Below are 14,990 nucleotides of genomic sequence, written 5' to 3'. Positions count from 1 at the left end.
GGCTTTCTATTGACAATGACTCAATACAACTAATATAATATTACTGTCGATGTTAGAGTACTGTTTCCCACTGATCTTCAGTTTGGTTCTGTATGCCCTGCTGCTCTGTGGTGCTTAGAAATCATCTGCCTCAATGGATACAAATAGTCCCAAAGGAGCAAAGGGGAAAAAAACATTCCAGCTCTTTGCTTTTGGCCTTGGGGAGAGTGGATCACACAAGAAGCGGTGCAGGGCTCACAGACCCATTCCCACAAACTGCAGGCTGCCTATTTTAGACAGGGTAACTCAGTTGTTCTAAATTTCCACTCATTCAAAGATCAAATTCTCTTTTTATAACCTGTAAACTGCAGGTGCTTAAAGTTTGATGGGCGGGTGTGAAATTCCCTTCGGAAAAGAATAGCTAATAGAACAATGCTATCTTCTGTGCCTACAGACTAGTGGCCCAATGAAAATCAGTCCAAAAGTTCCTATCAATTTAGAGGGCATAGATGAAGCCCCGTGGATGTCACAGAACCTCTGGTAGCTTTACTCTGACAGGACATTCAGGCTAGTGGGAACTAGAGAAGTGGTTTAGTCCTTTCTCGTGCTATTGCACAGGGAGAATATTTCAGTCTGGGGACTGAATAATTCACCAAGAAATCAGCTGGCCAGTGTGGAAATAATTTTAAATGAACTGAGCCCTTAGGTATTAAATTAACTGGATCTCTGGGGAAGGATGTGGATTATTGCAGCTGAATGAAGCCCTTATTTATCAGATGGAAAAGGTTAATGTCATTTCCTTTCCTTTCCTCCATGGTTTTTCTTACCACATCACCATTTATGGATAGCATGAGGTGTAGACAGTGTAAGAACATGTGCTTGATTGTTTAAATGACCAGAGCTGTTACTTTAATGGGGGGAGGGGGATCAGAAATTAAGAGTTCTTCTGGTTTCCTGGGAGGAATTACAGGGCTGGGAAACATAAAACACTGAAGAAAGGAAATGGGCTTGTGCAGCACCTGGTCTTTGATTTGACATTCAAGAGTACCTAACTGAATGAGGGAATTTCTGCATTCTCATCTATTGTGTATACATAATAACAACCAGGATCAAACTAATCTAATATCCTTATTTCATACTTTATAAAGAAAGAGTGCATTAAGAAAGGTCATTTTTTTTTCTTCCTTAATTAAGTTTAAATACAGTTAAATTAAGTTCTACTAATAAAGAGTCTATGGTTTTTCTAATTTGCCTCTGGAGTCTCAATAGCTGTTGACCTAAAGATAAATATCAGAACAGTTCAGCTATCTATTACATGCTTTACTAATGATATCAACAAGGTAATTCTAATACCAGCTATGGAGACAATTTCCATAGCAATAAGACTGAGAGCACTGAAAGCTTAAATTGAGAGATGAAAACTCTTTTGGTATAAAAGACTCAAGAAACATAATTTTATTTCCCTGTCTCACGCACATTATGCCCTTATGCAAGCCACTTAAGGATAACTCAGATCTCTTAATATAGTAACAAAAATGGATCTACAACACACTGTCTGGGGTCAAAGTTCAAGAGAAGGATGAGCATGTGTAACCTCTTAGGAATTTGGGGATACCAGGTCCTTACTGCCTGTAGTTTTACTATCCACTGAATGAAATCCAGATTGAGGGCAGAACATCTGTTTATTTGCTGGATGAATCACAGATAAACTTTCTGCCCCAGTTTCTCATATGTGAAATGGAGTCAGTGGCATTACTCTACCTTGCAGAGGTGCCTTAAGGACAAAAAATTAATATTTGTTGGCACTGCAGTGGGGATAGCTAATTCCAGCTATGAATGAAATGAGGAGAAAGATGTCCATTGACTTATATGAGATTTAGAGTAAACCCTTATTCATTTTACATTAGCCGCTGAACAGCCATTTGAGGATAACAGTGAATAACTATTAATACTTGTGTAGTTAAGATCAGCATCTGAGTTATAATGGAGTAAATTAATGTATGTCTCTAAGGCAACAACAGTGTGACTATTTGTTGGTTTCATGAGGTGAGCAATTGCAGCATATGAAAAGAAGCATATACAGAAGCTGAGTGCATGCTGTCTGATTTTTTTTCCTGACCACAAAGGAACAGCTTTACTGGACAACCAAGCAGCAAGATACTACAGCAAACAGTTTTTTGCATAAAGCCAACCTTGACTTTTCTGTAATAGCTGTGTGAATCTAATCCCACTTATCAATTAAATGCTACTCTCCTGAACTGGAACATTATACATGTTCATTGAGATGGAATCCCTGTCAATTCAGTTTGTTAGCTCAGTATTCATGCGCATTAGTCTTGGAAAAGAGAATGTGATTGCTTGAATAAATTCAGCCACTGCCTTCTGCATCTCTGTATCAGTTGACATGCATCAGTCTGACTGTAATATGGGTCTAGAAATATGTTGCCATGGAAATCCTAAATATTCAGTTATTGGCAAGGGAATTCAAATGGGATACCTGATGAATAGAAATACCCCACTTCTTGACAACTATATAGTTAACACCTAAGGTCTTAAGACGTTACTGAGGATCCAAAGTACCATAGGAAGCAAAAATCTTGTTTCTCACTAATATATGTACTTCCAGATCCCATAGTGAGTCAGAAGATCTCCCCCAAGGGTTCCTATTGCATAAACACAGTCACTGCAGTGGGGCTTATTTTTGAGCTGTCTGGATACAGCTAGTTCCACAGGCCAGAGGGTAATTGTTAATGATCTCTGACCACTTATGCATTGCTACTCAGCAGTAGCCCTTGCACTCCGGATGACCTATGCTTTCCGTTTCTGTACACCACACGCATAGGGCCAGCCAGTGTCTGACCCCTTGTTTTATGGTTATTGTTCTGTGTGACTGAACAGTCTTAATAATTCAGCATGGTTCTATAGCACTGCTGTTTCCTAAACTGAGTTGCAAACTTTACAACCCAAAATACAACCTATAAATAGATTTCCCTCTCAGGCAGAATCCAGCAGCTGTTTAACAACGTACAACATCCCCCTGCAGCAGTTTAGCACAAGAAGTAATATGTGTCATACCTAATTAAGCTGGAGGCAATTCAGGCTGGAGACCAATTCGTCGTTCTCTGTTGGTAAAGCAGCGCAATAGACCATTACTAAGGGCATTAAATAGAACTGTAATATTTAAAATGTCAGTAATTCTTACTCAGTAGGAGAAAATAAGTTCCACAGAGCATAGTAAATCAAGCTTTGTGGCAGGAGCTCTGCTTTTAGCACTTTTCTTCTAGAAGCCCTGTGTCACCGCCTCTCTTTTCAGCCCACTTGCAGAACGAGGAGGGTCCCGGGGCGGGTGGGCGCTATCCCTTCAGCACCACGCGCCCGGCGGTCCGCAGCTCTCTGAATTCCCGGCAGGCAGGGCTGCACGCAGCCTCGGGAAGGGTGACCGAGAAACTACTGTCAAGGACATCCAGCCAGCTGCCCGTGCTCCTTGATGGTGTGAGCTGCCAGTGGTAAAGCTCACTCTGCCCTAGCCGTTATCTCAAAGCTTCAACCAGCTGTGACTTCCAGAGTTTGGAGACTGCCATACGTTGCCCACTCATGCTGAGTGGGATTATCTTCTTCTTCTACAGCAGAGAGCAAAGTAGAGAAGAAAATGCCATTCTGTCGTTTTAGATTTCACATGATTTTGTGCTGGAAAACAAATTAACCTAAGAGGATTTTCTGAATTTGAGCTAGGAACAAAAGACAAGGTGAAAGTGTCTGAATTTTGGAAATGGGCCAGGCTAGCAAATACTTTTCCTGAATGCAGTTTTACAAAGACCTTTCAGCACTAAAAGAATACAGAGAAAAGCTGTGGGTTTTTTTTTTTTTCCTTTTGAAAGAATTATCTGAAAACTATTTTAATCAACTATTCATTATGTTTTCTTCTAAAATATATATATATTTCCATCTATAGAAGTTATGCCAAAAGAAAACTAAGCAGCCATAAAATCTCTGATCTATTAGTTTAGATAAAACAATTAATTGGATTAATGAAACTTAAAACTTGATTCATCAATGACAAATGTCTGCCTTTGTCATGAACATCCATAATTTCAGTTTTGGGTAACTCAGTTGCAGACTTCACTACTGGAAAATAATTTATGTACCAGATAAATAAACTTATTGCATCCCTAATTTATTGCTTAAAGTTGGTTTTGGAGGGGGGGAAACAGAGCTGTCTTTAAACTGAGCAGATATCAGGGAATCAAGTTGCCTCCTATGACTTCAGAAATATTGGGTATACTTATTTTCAGGTGAGAAATCTTCCATCAAAGATGGAGAATTTTACATTCCTAATCAAAATCAGGGTCTCCACAGTATCCCAGTTTTCTGTACTATGTATTTAAAACATATTTATAGCTGGTCAGAAGAAACATTGAACAGAAATGCTTCTGTTTCTATTGAGAGAGGAAATTTCTAAATACTGTTGGAAAAGTTTACTTACTTAAAGAACTGGAATTCTCTTCCTTCAATAGTTTGTCATTTATAATTGGCAACATCCATGCCATTGGGCTGAATAAAGTAGAGAGCTATGTAGACCAGAATATTAATAATAATAAAAATTTCATCAGGAAAGGCTGTGAAACATGAGTAGGAAAATTTGTCAGTGTCATTATGTCGATCCCTATTGCTAAGCCAGCTTATATCAACAGTCAAATCACATAATGCACACATACAAGTTAAACATTTTGTATAAATCTATCCAGTGATACAGTCTTTTGCATTCTGTAAGTTGGAGAGGTTTACAAATGTGTATAAAATAATCTTGTCTACACTTTGCTGTTTTGTATGTTATTTGTGCTTTAAATTTAAGAATAACATCATGCTTTTTTGGCTTAGTGGTGAAAATTGATTTGGGCTATCAAATGAAGTATCATAAAACTGCAAGTTGTGTTTACTAAGTGCACCTTACATCTGAACCAGAAATACTATCTTCTTGACCTCATGCTATCAAGCCCAACCTGTCTGCTTAGTTGTGAAAGTAAATAGATACTATTCAGACTACAGAATCTACTTGTCCCTCCCTATCATCTGCAGTTTTCCTGCTCCTCACTGGCCCACAGTTTTCTTCTGTATTTCATGTCTTGATTCAAATGAGGAGTATGTATGGGAACTGTTGAATCACAGCCTGAACCTCTGATTGACCACCTGAGGTGAGCGCTGAGTCAGCCGCAGGGGCACAGGTGAATGCAATTCTCATAGACCCCATTTAAGGGCTGATTCCCAAGGAGGAAGGATCTCTATCTGGAGATCACCCTTCTTGGAGCCCTTCTGTGAGCTCAGGACAAGGGTAAGCTCTTTATTTCATTACTCCTTTGTAAATGTGATAATCTCTCTGGTCCTATACCTATTTACCTTACAATCTGTATACCTGTTTGCCATACTGTAGTACTACTGTATGACTTCTTAAAAGATTTTTCTGAAAAGCTCTAGGATACAGTGCAGCTCTGGCAGCACAGCAAGAGCTGAATTGCCAGCAGAGGGGGAGAGTTAGAGAGACACTGTGATTTGATCTGACATCCACTCCAGACAGTGGAAGTATTCTTCACTTACTCAGTCAATAAAAAGTAGGGAAAAACTAGCATTAGAGATGTTTTTGTAATATTTTCCTTAATTCACATTTTCTAGATCCTATCATACTTTCTATCTATAACATCAGTTTACCTTGCTACTAGTAGTAAAGTGTTAATCACTTTTTCTGTGCAGTAAAAAAAAGCTCTAGAAAATGCAAGGCCACATATGGATATATGTGGCCTTGCATTTAGAAATAATAATTAAGATGAAAAAAATTCTCATTGACCAGACCAAAAAGGCACTGAGCAGCTTTGAGCAGAGAATGCTGTATGCCAACCCCTCATGCCCCTAATAAATCTGCATTTGATCGTGCACTGTAAGTCTTTAAGCATATTGTAGAAATGGGGCAAATCCTCTTTTGGAATTTACTGACTTAAAAAATGAAAAGTAACGTAATTCCATTAATTTTAACATCATTAGTTTCTCAAAAAGGAACCCTGATCAGATCACAGAATAACATTACTATTATTTCTGTGATTCCACTTCATTTTCACACTTGATAATGTACTTTGTTGCTACCCAGTTGATTCTTTTGCTGTGGAGTTACACAGAAGGTGAGAAGCACGTTCAGAGCTGGAATGACTAAAAAAAAAATGAGTTATGGCTTTGCCCTTTTTCCAAAGAAATTGTAATCCATTTATTGTCAGAATAATGCTACTGATGCTAGATGGGGCAGTCGTGCTGGAGAAGGATGCTTTTCTGCTTTCTGTTTATATGTATCTGAAACAAGATAAGGTTTCCTATCTTATCCTTTAATGTCACCAGAATGTTTTTAGAACTGGCTGTTAGCATTACACTAAAAAGAAAAGCAAACAAACAGCAAAGCAGTGAATAACAACAGCAGAGACCCTGTTGGGCTGGGATTCTTGGTGCCGGTTCTGTCACAACAGCAGGCACAGTGAGCATGTCCACTTTTAATACAGGCAGTATTGAATTTAGCCAGTTCTTATTTCTCACTTTTTCCTCTCGAACAGCCTTCAAGTAAGATTTTAATCCACTTTATTTTCATTTTTATTTATTTATTTATAACCTCTTCATTTCTGGATCAACTCAGTTGGCCTAAGGAGTTTATCAGGATAAAACAATGAACAGCTTCCCCAGTTCCTTCTTGGTGCATATTCACTCTCACCAAACAGGCAGAGTGTCCTTACAGACCTATGAGAATTACAGTTCTCAGTGGCCCATTGGCTCCTTGGCTCCCTGTCAAGCCCTTCATCTTCAAAGCACTCCATCCCCTTTTGATGCCAGCGTCTTTATTTGCATTTTGTAGCACTCAGAATAAGCTAGGCAAATATGTTTAAAGTCCAACACGTGCTTTGTAGAATTGCCAGGTTTAAAAAAATATATATTGAGGAAATAGAGAAATCCATGGGCCCTTAACAAAGACTCAGATGCTGATGAAGAAGGCATATTTTGTCCTCTGCTGACCTAGGTCACCTTTGAACAAACACAATGTTCTTTATCAACTTGCCAATTCGGCCATTCTTTTAAAGAAAAGGTTTGTGTTTTGTTGTGTATTCTTTGCTTGTTTATCTCTTCGTCTTTGATTAAATTGTGGTATCTGAATTCAGCCACTGTAGAAATAGGTTCAGAGCTTAACAACTACATCCCACTCATTTCATAACCAAGATGCCAGTCTCCTGAAATGAATGCAAATAATTTACCTTCTCTATTTTATGATTCATAGTCACTTGTGTCTCTATCCTTCCAATTAATACTAATTTATTTCACAAATACTTGCATTCATTCTAGTATACTTCAGTGGGAGTAAATGAATCATAGCTAGACTCTGTCAGTCTGTCTGTGATTATCACCCCTGCATATGCCTTGTGCTTAGTGCCAATGATCTTTTGGGTTATACAAACAGCTGGATCTGATTGAAACAGGGAATAACTGAGTCTTATTCCTAGTCTAATAGGCTTACAAGAATCAGAGATGTGTGAACTACTCCCAAACAGCTATTTATATTTCCTTTTGAGGAAGTACAGTGTGTCTTCATATTGCTTACCAATCACACACTTTCATATTTCACAATGTGCCCACAGACTTTTTCTCACACATTCCTAAGTATTTACAAGTCAAATACATTCATTGCCATACCATGCTGTAATTGTTAGCTTAATATAAAGCAAAACGTCTACAGTGTATTTACAGTGTCTGTAGAAATCTCCTTTACAGTGGCAGTCAGTAGTTTGGGAAATGCTCAGCTTGATAGGACAGCATGCACACACATAAGAACAAAGAGGAGATTCTACCTGGATCTTCCTAAAGAATGTACTGGGCTGAGATATTGTCTGCTCAGAAGGAGCTCATGTCTGATCTGCAGGATTTATTCATGGACTAAAATTATATTCCACGCAGTTGGATACAAGAAAAAATTGGTTCTTTTAGAATAAATTAGTTAAATATATTGCATTAAGATATTGTTTCTAGAAATATGTTATATTTATCTAAGTATATATACACACTTATCTAATACAACACAAGCAATAGTATTTTCTGAATGTCTTTAACTTGTTTAAATTATCACTCTTCTGATGTTCACTCTAATTTCCTTTGATGCATTACTTTAGCTAAAGCTGAGTTATACCATTTTCCATGTAAGCTTGTCACAGCAAATAAAAAAAAGAGTTGAGCAAGTTAAATGTTCTCTCCAAACCAATTTTGAGTCACCACATAGCATACACAGGTATTTAACATTATTTTAAAGCAAGTATTCACACTATTGACATAATAAACAGAATAACTGTGAAACAGGTGTCCTAGTTATTTCTATACAGTGTTGCTGGGTGCCTGCCTCACCAAGAGACTTTATTATACAATTCGGATTACTCAAGAGAAGAGAAAAAGATAATCAAGGAAGATGCAGAATGCAAGCAAAACAAATGGTGCATCTGTTTTTTGTGAGCTTAGTGAAAGGACTCATGTAAATTCAGATCTTGATAGTGCAGCCTCTCCATTAGGAGAAGAGGCAGATCTTTTCAGACTTGAGCACTACAGAAAACAAGAGGAGAACAGTAGTGATGGATGTAAGGCTACTAGCTTGAAGAGTAGAGCAATGGAAATATGTGCATGTGCCTGTGAAAAAGTGAATCTCCAGATGAATTTGCTGTGTCTGCTCTTTAAGTGTGTGTGTATATATGTATATATATAGAAAGAGAGAGAGATTCATCACTTTACATCAAAAATAGGATGAAATCAGCTGGATTTATCCAGTTATTTACTGTTAAAATAGGCACAAGAAAGCAGTGCTTGTTATTAGCAGGTTGTTCTGCCCTAAAAGAAAAGGCAAGCAGAAATATGCAACCATTTTCTCCTACGCATAGGTATGGAAAAAATATAAAAGGTACTTCACCTTTGTTCATGCCACCATGAGGAAGCTATGTCAAGGGTCCTTTGTTTCTTGTGTGCCAGCAGCTATGCAACTGTAAAGAAAAACAGGTTGGGTTAATAATAAAGAAAGGTACAAGCCATAGACTCTAAAGACTCAAGTTAAACATTTACCTCAGCTTGTTCCTATGAGCAAACTCAGAGGGTCTACTTTGATAACCACTGGCATCTTGAGAAACGGGTGACAACCAATCTGCTGCTTGCCCCACTACTTCCCTGTCTGCAGTTCAGATGTGCACAGCAGGCAGCTATAGTCACCCGTGCACATCTAGGTTAGGATTTCAAAAATGAGAAGCAGGAAATTCTGCCATGTAAGGAAAGCTCTTCACCATTCAAATGGTACTTCAAATATTTGCACACAGGATTTGACTTGGAATTGCCCACTGAAATACCACTTAGTAATAAACAGGTTTGACTTAATACTTTATATTATGCTGGCAATTTATTTCTAAAGAAAGGCTTTTGTTTCTATTTTAACACGAAAGTGCAATTTCCTTTTCTATCCAAGTCACACAATACGCAGCATTCCACCTCCTGCTAAGCAGATACCTGGGAACAGGTGTGCTGGTCTGCAGCCTTTGTCCCTCCTCAGAAGCCCCAGTATGTATTAAAGAATGGATGGCAACTTTTTGCAGCCAAGTTACATTGTCGTGTGCCAAGGTGACATATTAAGTGACAGGAGCTTCAAAGATTCAGCAGTTTCGGGTATCTCTCCCTACCTTCCGGGCTCCATAGTACTTATATCTGGAGCCCTGAGGATCTACAGAAGTATACTCCTTGTAATTTTAGAGGAGCTGGCTCAGACAATAGTTTATCAAAGGCTGATGCCAGCTTGAAGTTCCTTAAGAGGTTTTTGGAGAGCTCCATGAGCACTGAAAAAAAACCCACCAACCATGTATTACTTTTTTTGCATCTAACATTTTCCTCTGAAATCTCAGAGACATGACACAAGGAACCACACCTTTCCTCTTTAAAGTAGACACAAACATTTGCTTGCATGGTAACAAAGAAACTTAAGGAAGTTGTGATCACTCACACTATCTCATGTTTGCTTACAAGAAGGCAAGCTCATTTCTTTTAATGACAGTTTTCTTCTCCAGAAGAGTTCTCCAGTAGCTGAGGTACTAAGCTATGACTCAGGAGAGATAATTCCTAGCTCAACTGCTAAGCAGCTATACAACTTAGGGCAAAGTGCCCTTTGTCTGTCTGCTCTATTTAGACTATGGGCTCTTTGAGGTAAAACCAGCCTTTGACTGGATATTTGTACAGCACCTAATACAATGGAAATCCAGTCTCAGTTTGGTAGTTCTGTAATACAAATTAATAACAATAACTAGACTTGACTGCTTGACAAAAGGCAAATAGTTTGGAAAAAGCTGTCTTAAATCTTTCTATCCCACTTCCCCAGACCAAAAAAAATCTACAAATGTTATTTCTTTTGGCAGCTGAAACCTAATCCTACCTTGGTTAGCATAACAGAGAGAACAGGAAGTGCTGTGAAGGAATTTTTCATTCCCTGGGACGTCTTTGATCCCCCTCCCCTCCCTTTTCCTATCAGGTAATTTTCAAATCTTGATGTTTCCAGTTAGTCTACGTATCTTCTTGTTTTGTCTACTTCAGTCAAGTGTTATTTAACTTCCATTTCATGGATGAAAAACTGGTCTGCGTTTAGACTCTGCTGTTGTGTAAGCCGGAACCTGAGAACTTCAGAATCCCAGAAGGGAATACAGCTAAAATTCACAGCCCTTGCTGGTGGAAAACCTATGACTACTTTGCTTTAACACAGACAAGGTGCACTCATACATTACATAAATGCTAAACAAATAATTCAATCACTTTCTGTTGTAGCCACCACTTCTTATCACTTAGCTCTGGTGTCTCAGTTCAACTTTCTGACACATGGAGGAATTTTTTTTCCCACTGTACATGTTGATTTACGCTCATCTAAAATGTGCAAAGCTCAAAATAAATTAATGTCTGCTTAATATTTGGGGTCCTGAAGGAATGACCCCTATTTCAATCCCACATGGAATACAAGACTGCATCTCATGAGGGAAAGCTTTGGACAATGAAATAAGTAATAATTAAAATATGCATGACCCTCAAAGGGTGTTATTACCACATGCCGCTGAGTGTAGCCTCGTGCTTGTAGCAAATACAGGTCTGTAGCACTACAAAGCAGGAGATGACAACACATGCGAGATAAAAATGAAAACGAGATCATCTTGGTGTAGATAATATGACATACCCTTTGCCTGCAGATGACTGTTTCTGTCACCCAAGCTGGAGCTTCAGTAGCATGTGCAAAGCACACCACTTGGAACTGTGGCAGCTGCATATGTAATCTTTCTGTTTCATCTCTTCCCGCATTGAATCAATCACTGTTTGCCTGACTTGGTGTTTGTACAATGCTGTATTTCTTTTTAGCCTTGATTTATTCAGACAGTCCTTCTTTTTCTACTTGCTATCTTTACTTCAGTTACCACTGATGTGCTTTGCAGGTTGCCAGTCAGAAGTCCCTTAGAAGTCAACAGGAGTGAAGACAACAGCCTGCTGTAGAGATTACTCTGACTGTTCAAACAGTGCCATGACGATCTTAGAGCTTCTCCTGGTCAAAGTGACAGCGCTGGGGTAAGCTGCAACAATAACAGAGCATCTGTCATCCATCCATCAGAACGAAGATGTCATCTGTAATCTACTTCAAGGTAGGCTTAAAAAGCATCTCTGCCTGAGGAGAGATTTAGCTCTTGACTAACAAAGTATCTTAAAGTTCCCCAATTCCATGTATTCTACCTTGCAGTAAGAACAACAAGGCCCATTTTATGCTGAGCAAACTGCGTTGCAAAGCTGCCAACAGGGATAGTTCAATTAACTGATTTTTTTATACATACAGATGCAAAGATGTGGTTTTGGGACACTGCTATTTTTATAGTCCTCAGCGTATCCACAGATCTTTGTACTCAGTTCATATGGCTCCATTATATCTTTTTTCTTCCCCTAGGCTGTATTATATAGAACAGTTATTGCTAAATATTGTGCATGGTTCAGATTTTCTGATAGAATGACTCACTGTAATTCTGCTTAGTAGTAATGAAGAAACATGACTTGTTCTGGCAAATAACGCATGATAATCAACAGTGGTTTTGTCACTGATTCCTTTATTTGCAAAGCTGTCTATAATTGGAAGTCACTGGAAGATACTGACTTGCTTAAATGATTATTACCATTGACTGCAGTACTGTTAAACTTGAAAGATGCCTACAGAACTGAAGTTAGATTCAAGTCTTTATTTTTTTCTTCTTTTCCTTTTCTTCTTCCTTCTCTTCTCTGAGAAAAGTATCAATATAGCTACAAAAAAATGACTGGAAGGCAGAGTAAATATATAATTTCCCTCCTCTCTGTGACTTGAACTTGTGAAAATCCAGAACCCCTTTTATTACTATTCCGTTTTTATAATAACCTGCACATGGAGGTAGATTCTAGGCCATTATTGACTTCACTGGTCCTGAAACCAGGACATTACTCAGAGCTCCATTTACAAAATGTATATACCACTGTTCTGCAGCCTTGCTTCCAGCTATTTACAACTCCCCAGTGCCTAAGAGCAAACAGCTGGGGAATGAGTTAGGGACTCAATGGCACTCTTAGGACTCAATGGCACTATGCTTTTCTTTTCCTTTTTTTTCCCCCCCATTTAAAATTGGAATCTTTTCAGCATTATCAGAATAGAACAGGCAAACAGAGTGTGCACAGGATGAAACAGTACAAAAGCAGTCAATACCACCATCCTGATGGCGTTTGTCACTGCTTGCAAGTACAGATGCTGTGGAGATGTGTGCCCTAAATAGGAACTTGTGCCTGAAGGATCAATGTGCACTGACTATGCACCAGCCTTTAAGTGTGTGTAATGGGCTGTGACTGGCTGTGACCCACCTTTTTCTCAGACCGTTCTGGGGTGGTATTTGCTAATGAGACTTATACAGGTAGGAACTGCTCTTGACTTTGTGAGGGTGACTCTACCTCATCAACCTGTGCAAGAGCCAAAGACATGTAAGGTTCATTCATATTTATCTAAGAGAGTGGAAGAAGAAATTACAGACTACAACTTCCATTGATGAAATAGGAGAAGGATGGACTTAATTTGCTGCAAAGAGAGGAAATTAAATGGTGATTCTCTCTCTCTCTCTCTCTCTCTTTTCATATTAAAGAGTTCATTTGCAGCCATCTCAAAAACATTTTCCCCCATTGTCAAACATAGACTTCTCCTTGTGTTCTCCATGCTGTAAGAGAAAGAGAGGAGGTCAGGAAAATGAGACAGTGGTTTCTTAATATGTTTAAGTGAAATAAGAAACCTGGAAAATACAATCAGTTCCTTTACTTTCCAACATGTCCAGGACAAAGTGGAAGAGCCCTTTGATGTACAGTACCACTGTTCTGCAGATCCCAGTATTACATGGGACCTTGCACAAACCTGTCTGTGTTTCTGGACCTGCATTCCTCTGCCCTTAACAAGAAGATACCTGAACTGGAACTGAAACAGAAATCGGGGTGACCTGGAAGGGACAGCATTGTAACCTGCTGGGATGGGAAAATTACAAAAACAGTAAAATTAATAATTAAACACCATAAGAAGAAAGGTAATTGTTCTCTATGAACACATTCTGAAAGTGACCCGCAGTCCATAAGGCTCAATGGGCTCTGGAACAGATTGCCTGAGGGCACAGGCTGTATAATGGCATCCTTTTCCACACAAGATAACTTCAGGGATTCCTCAGACCAGGCTGATCCTGACCTGGGACCACAGGAGGGATTCAGTTATTTCATGCTTCATACACAGTGGTATGACAGCACACAGCCTACCCATGTCCCTAAGGTCTCCTCTGCACCCCTTGGGTCTTCATGCAGTCCCTTGGTCCACCCTCTCACCCAGCCTGGCCCCATGAGGTCAGCTGCAAGCTTTGGGCTTGTGGAGGCTCTGAGGGAGCACAGAGGGAAGAGGGAGGGGATCATCCCAAAGAAACGACAAAGGCAAAGTGTGTATGAGGGAGACAAATGAGTCCTGAGGAGCAGCTGGGAGCCATCTCTAGTGACAGGGCTTCACAGTTGCCTCCAGCCCAGTTCAGGGTTCTGCAGAGTTCAGACAGGGACCAAAAGCAAGAGATTGAGTTATACAGGGTTCGGCTTTTCTGTGACAAGGCCTGCTTTTAAGAAAAACATAAAAATGAAGGATGGTGAAAGGTTTGTGTTGTCAGGTGGCCGAGCAAGAGCCAGAAGTCTGCAGCAAGGCATAGGGCACCACTGTTAGTCTACTGAGTCACCTCAGAGACTGCTTTGCTTCCATAACCTGAGATGGGGAGCTGTGGCATCTGAGGCAAAGCAAATTCCAGCCCAGATTTTGATAGATGTTCTTTAAAGTCAAGGACTGAGGGGGCCTTCATACAGACAGCACACTGCTGACGATAGAGTATTTCCAGGGGCTAACCCACATTGGAATTACTGACAATGCTGAGAATGGTCAGCTTCCCATTACTGCAACACCGGAGAACATGGTGGTTTGACCACTTCCTTTCACCCCTTTTGCCTCCTTACCCACAATATTTAAGAGAGCACAATTGACATAGAGAAAGGAATTTGAGAAGGTCATTGGAAAAAAAAAAAGAGAGATTTTGGCATGGCTGTACAGATAATAAGACTTAATTATTTTATTTTCAATTTCATTTCTGTGCCTTCTTATGGAAACAGTCTATTTTAGGGCAGTAGTTCTTCATTAAAAAAGAAAAAAAAAAAGGAACAATTAGTGGAATGAAACTGAAGTGACAAACTGTGCTACATTGTCAAATTCTTTTGTGCAACTATTCTCATAGACTTAATGAGTTGTAGGCATGTTTTTTCTTGCCTGTGTGCCTTCCTGGCTTTCAGAGTGCTAGTATAGAAATTATTTTGAAAAGCAATGCAATAAAATTTTATTAGACAGAACAGGCTGGTTCTGTCCTGGTATGGACCAATTG

At 39.3% G+C, this 14,990-nt stretch overlaps 1 protein-coding gene and 1 long non-coding RNA gene across 16 annotated transcripts in view; one reads left to right on the top strand and one right to left on the bottom strand.

The window, feature by feature from the left end:
* The window catches only part of KCNJ16 (potassium inwardly rectifying channel subfamily J member 16), a 31,137-nt gene extending 21,933 nt beyond the window's left edge, over positions 1-9,204 (bottom strand). For 4 of the 11 annotated variants that reach the window (XR_006931761.1, XR_006931764.1, XR_006931763.1 and 1 more), the window contains exons 1-3: positions 9,097-9,204; positions 8,948-9,017; positions 3,055-3,101 (exon numbers count right to left, since the gene is read on the bottom strand). The gene's annotated coding sequence lies outside the window, so the exon portion shown is untranslated. Of the gene's footprint in view, positions 1-3,054; positions 3,102-4,462; positions 4,596-8,947; positions 9,018-9,096 lie in introns of those variants that run through there. The other 7 variants (XM_040649796.2, XM_040649798.2, XM_046902184.1 and 4 more) reach the window with 4 other exon arrangements.
* LOC107052241 overlaps positions 5,048-14,990 on the top strand; it is a 78,188-nt gene continuing 68,245 nt past the window's right edge. For 4 of the 5 annotated variants that reach the window (XR_006931765.1, XR_005840721.2, XR_005840722.2 and 1 more), the window contains exons 1-3: positions 5,048-5,308; positions 10,428-10,540; positions 11,484-11,687. This is a non-coding gene — a long non-coding RNA (uncharacterized LOC107052241). The remainder of the gene's footprint in view (positions 5,309-10,427; positions 10,541-11,483; positions 11,688-14,990) is intronic. The other variant, XR_005840723.2, reaches the window with a different exon arrangement.

This window comes from Gallus gallus, chromosome 18, assembly GCF_016699485.2.
Source record: "Gallus gallus isolate bGalGal1 chromosome 18, bGalGal1.mat.broiler.GRCg7b, whole genome shotgun sequence".
Classification (NCBI taxonomy): domain Eukaryota; kingdom Metazoa; phylum Chordata; class Aves; order Galliformes; family Phasianidae; genus Gallus; species Gallus gallus.
This window is presented reverse-complemented; position numbering and strand designations above follow the sequence as displayed.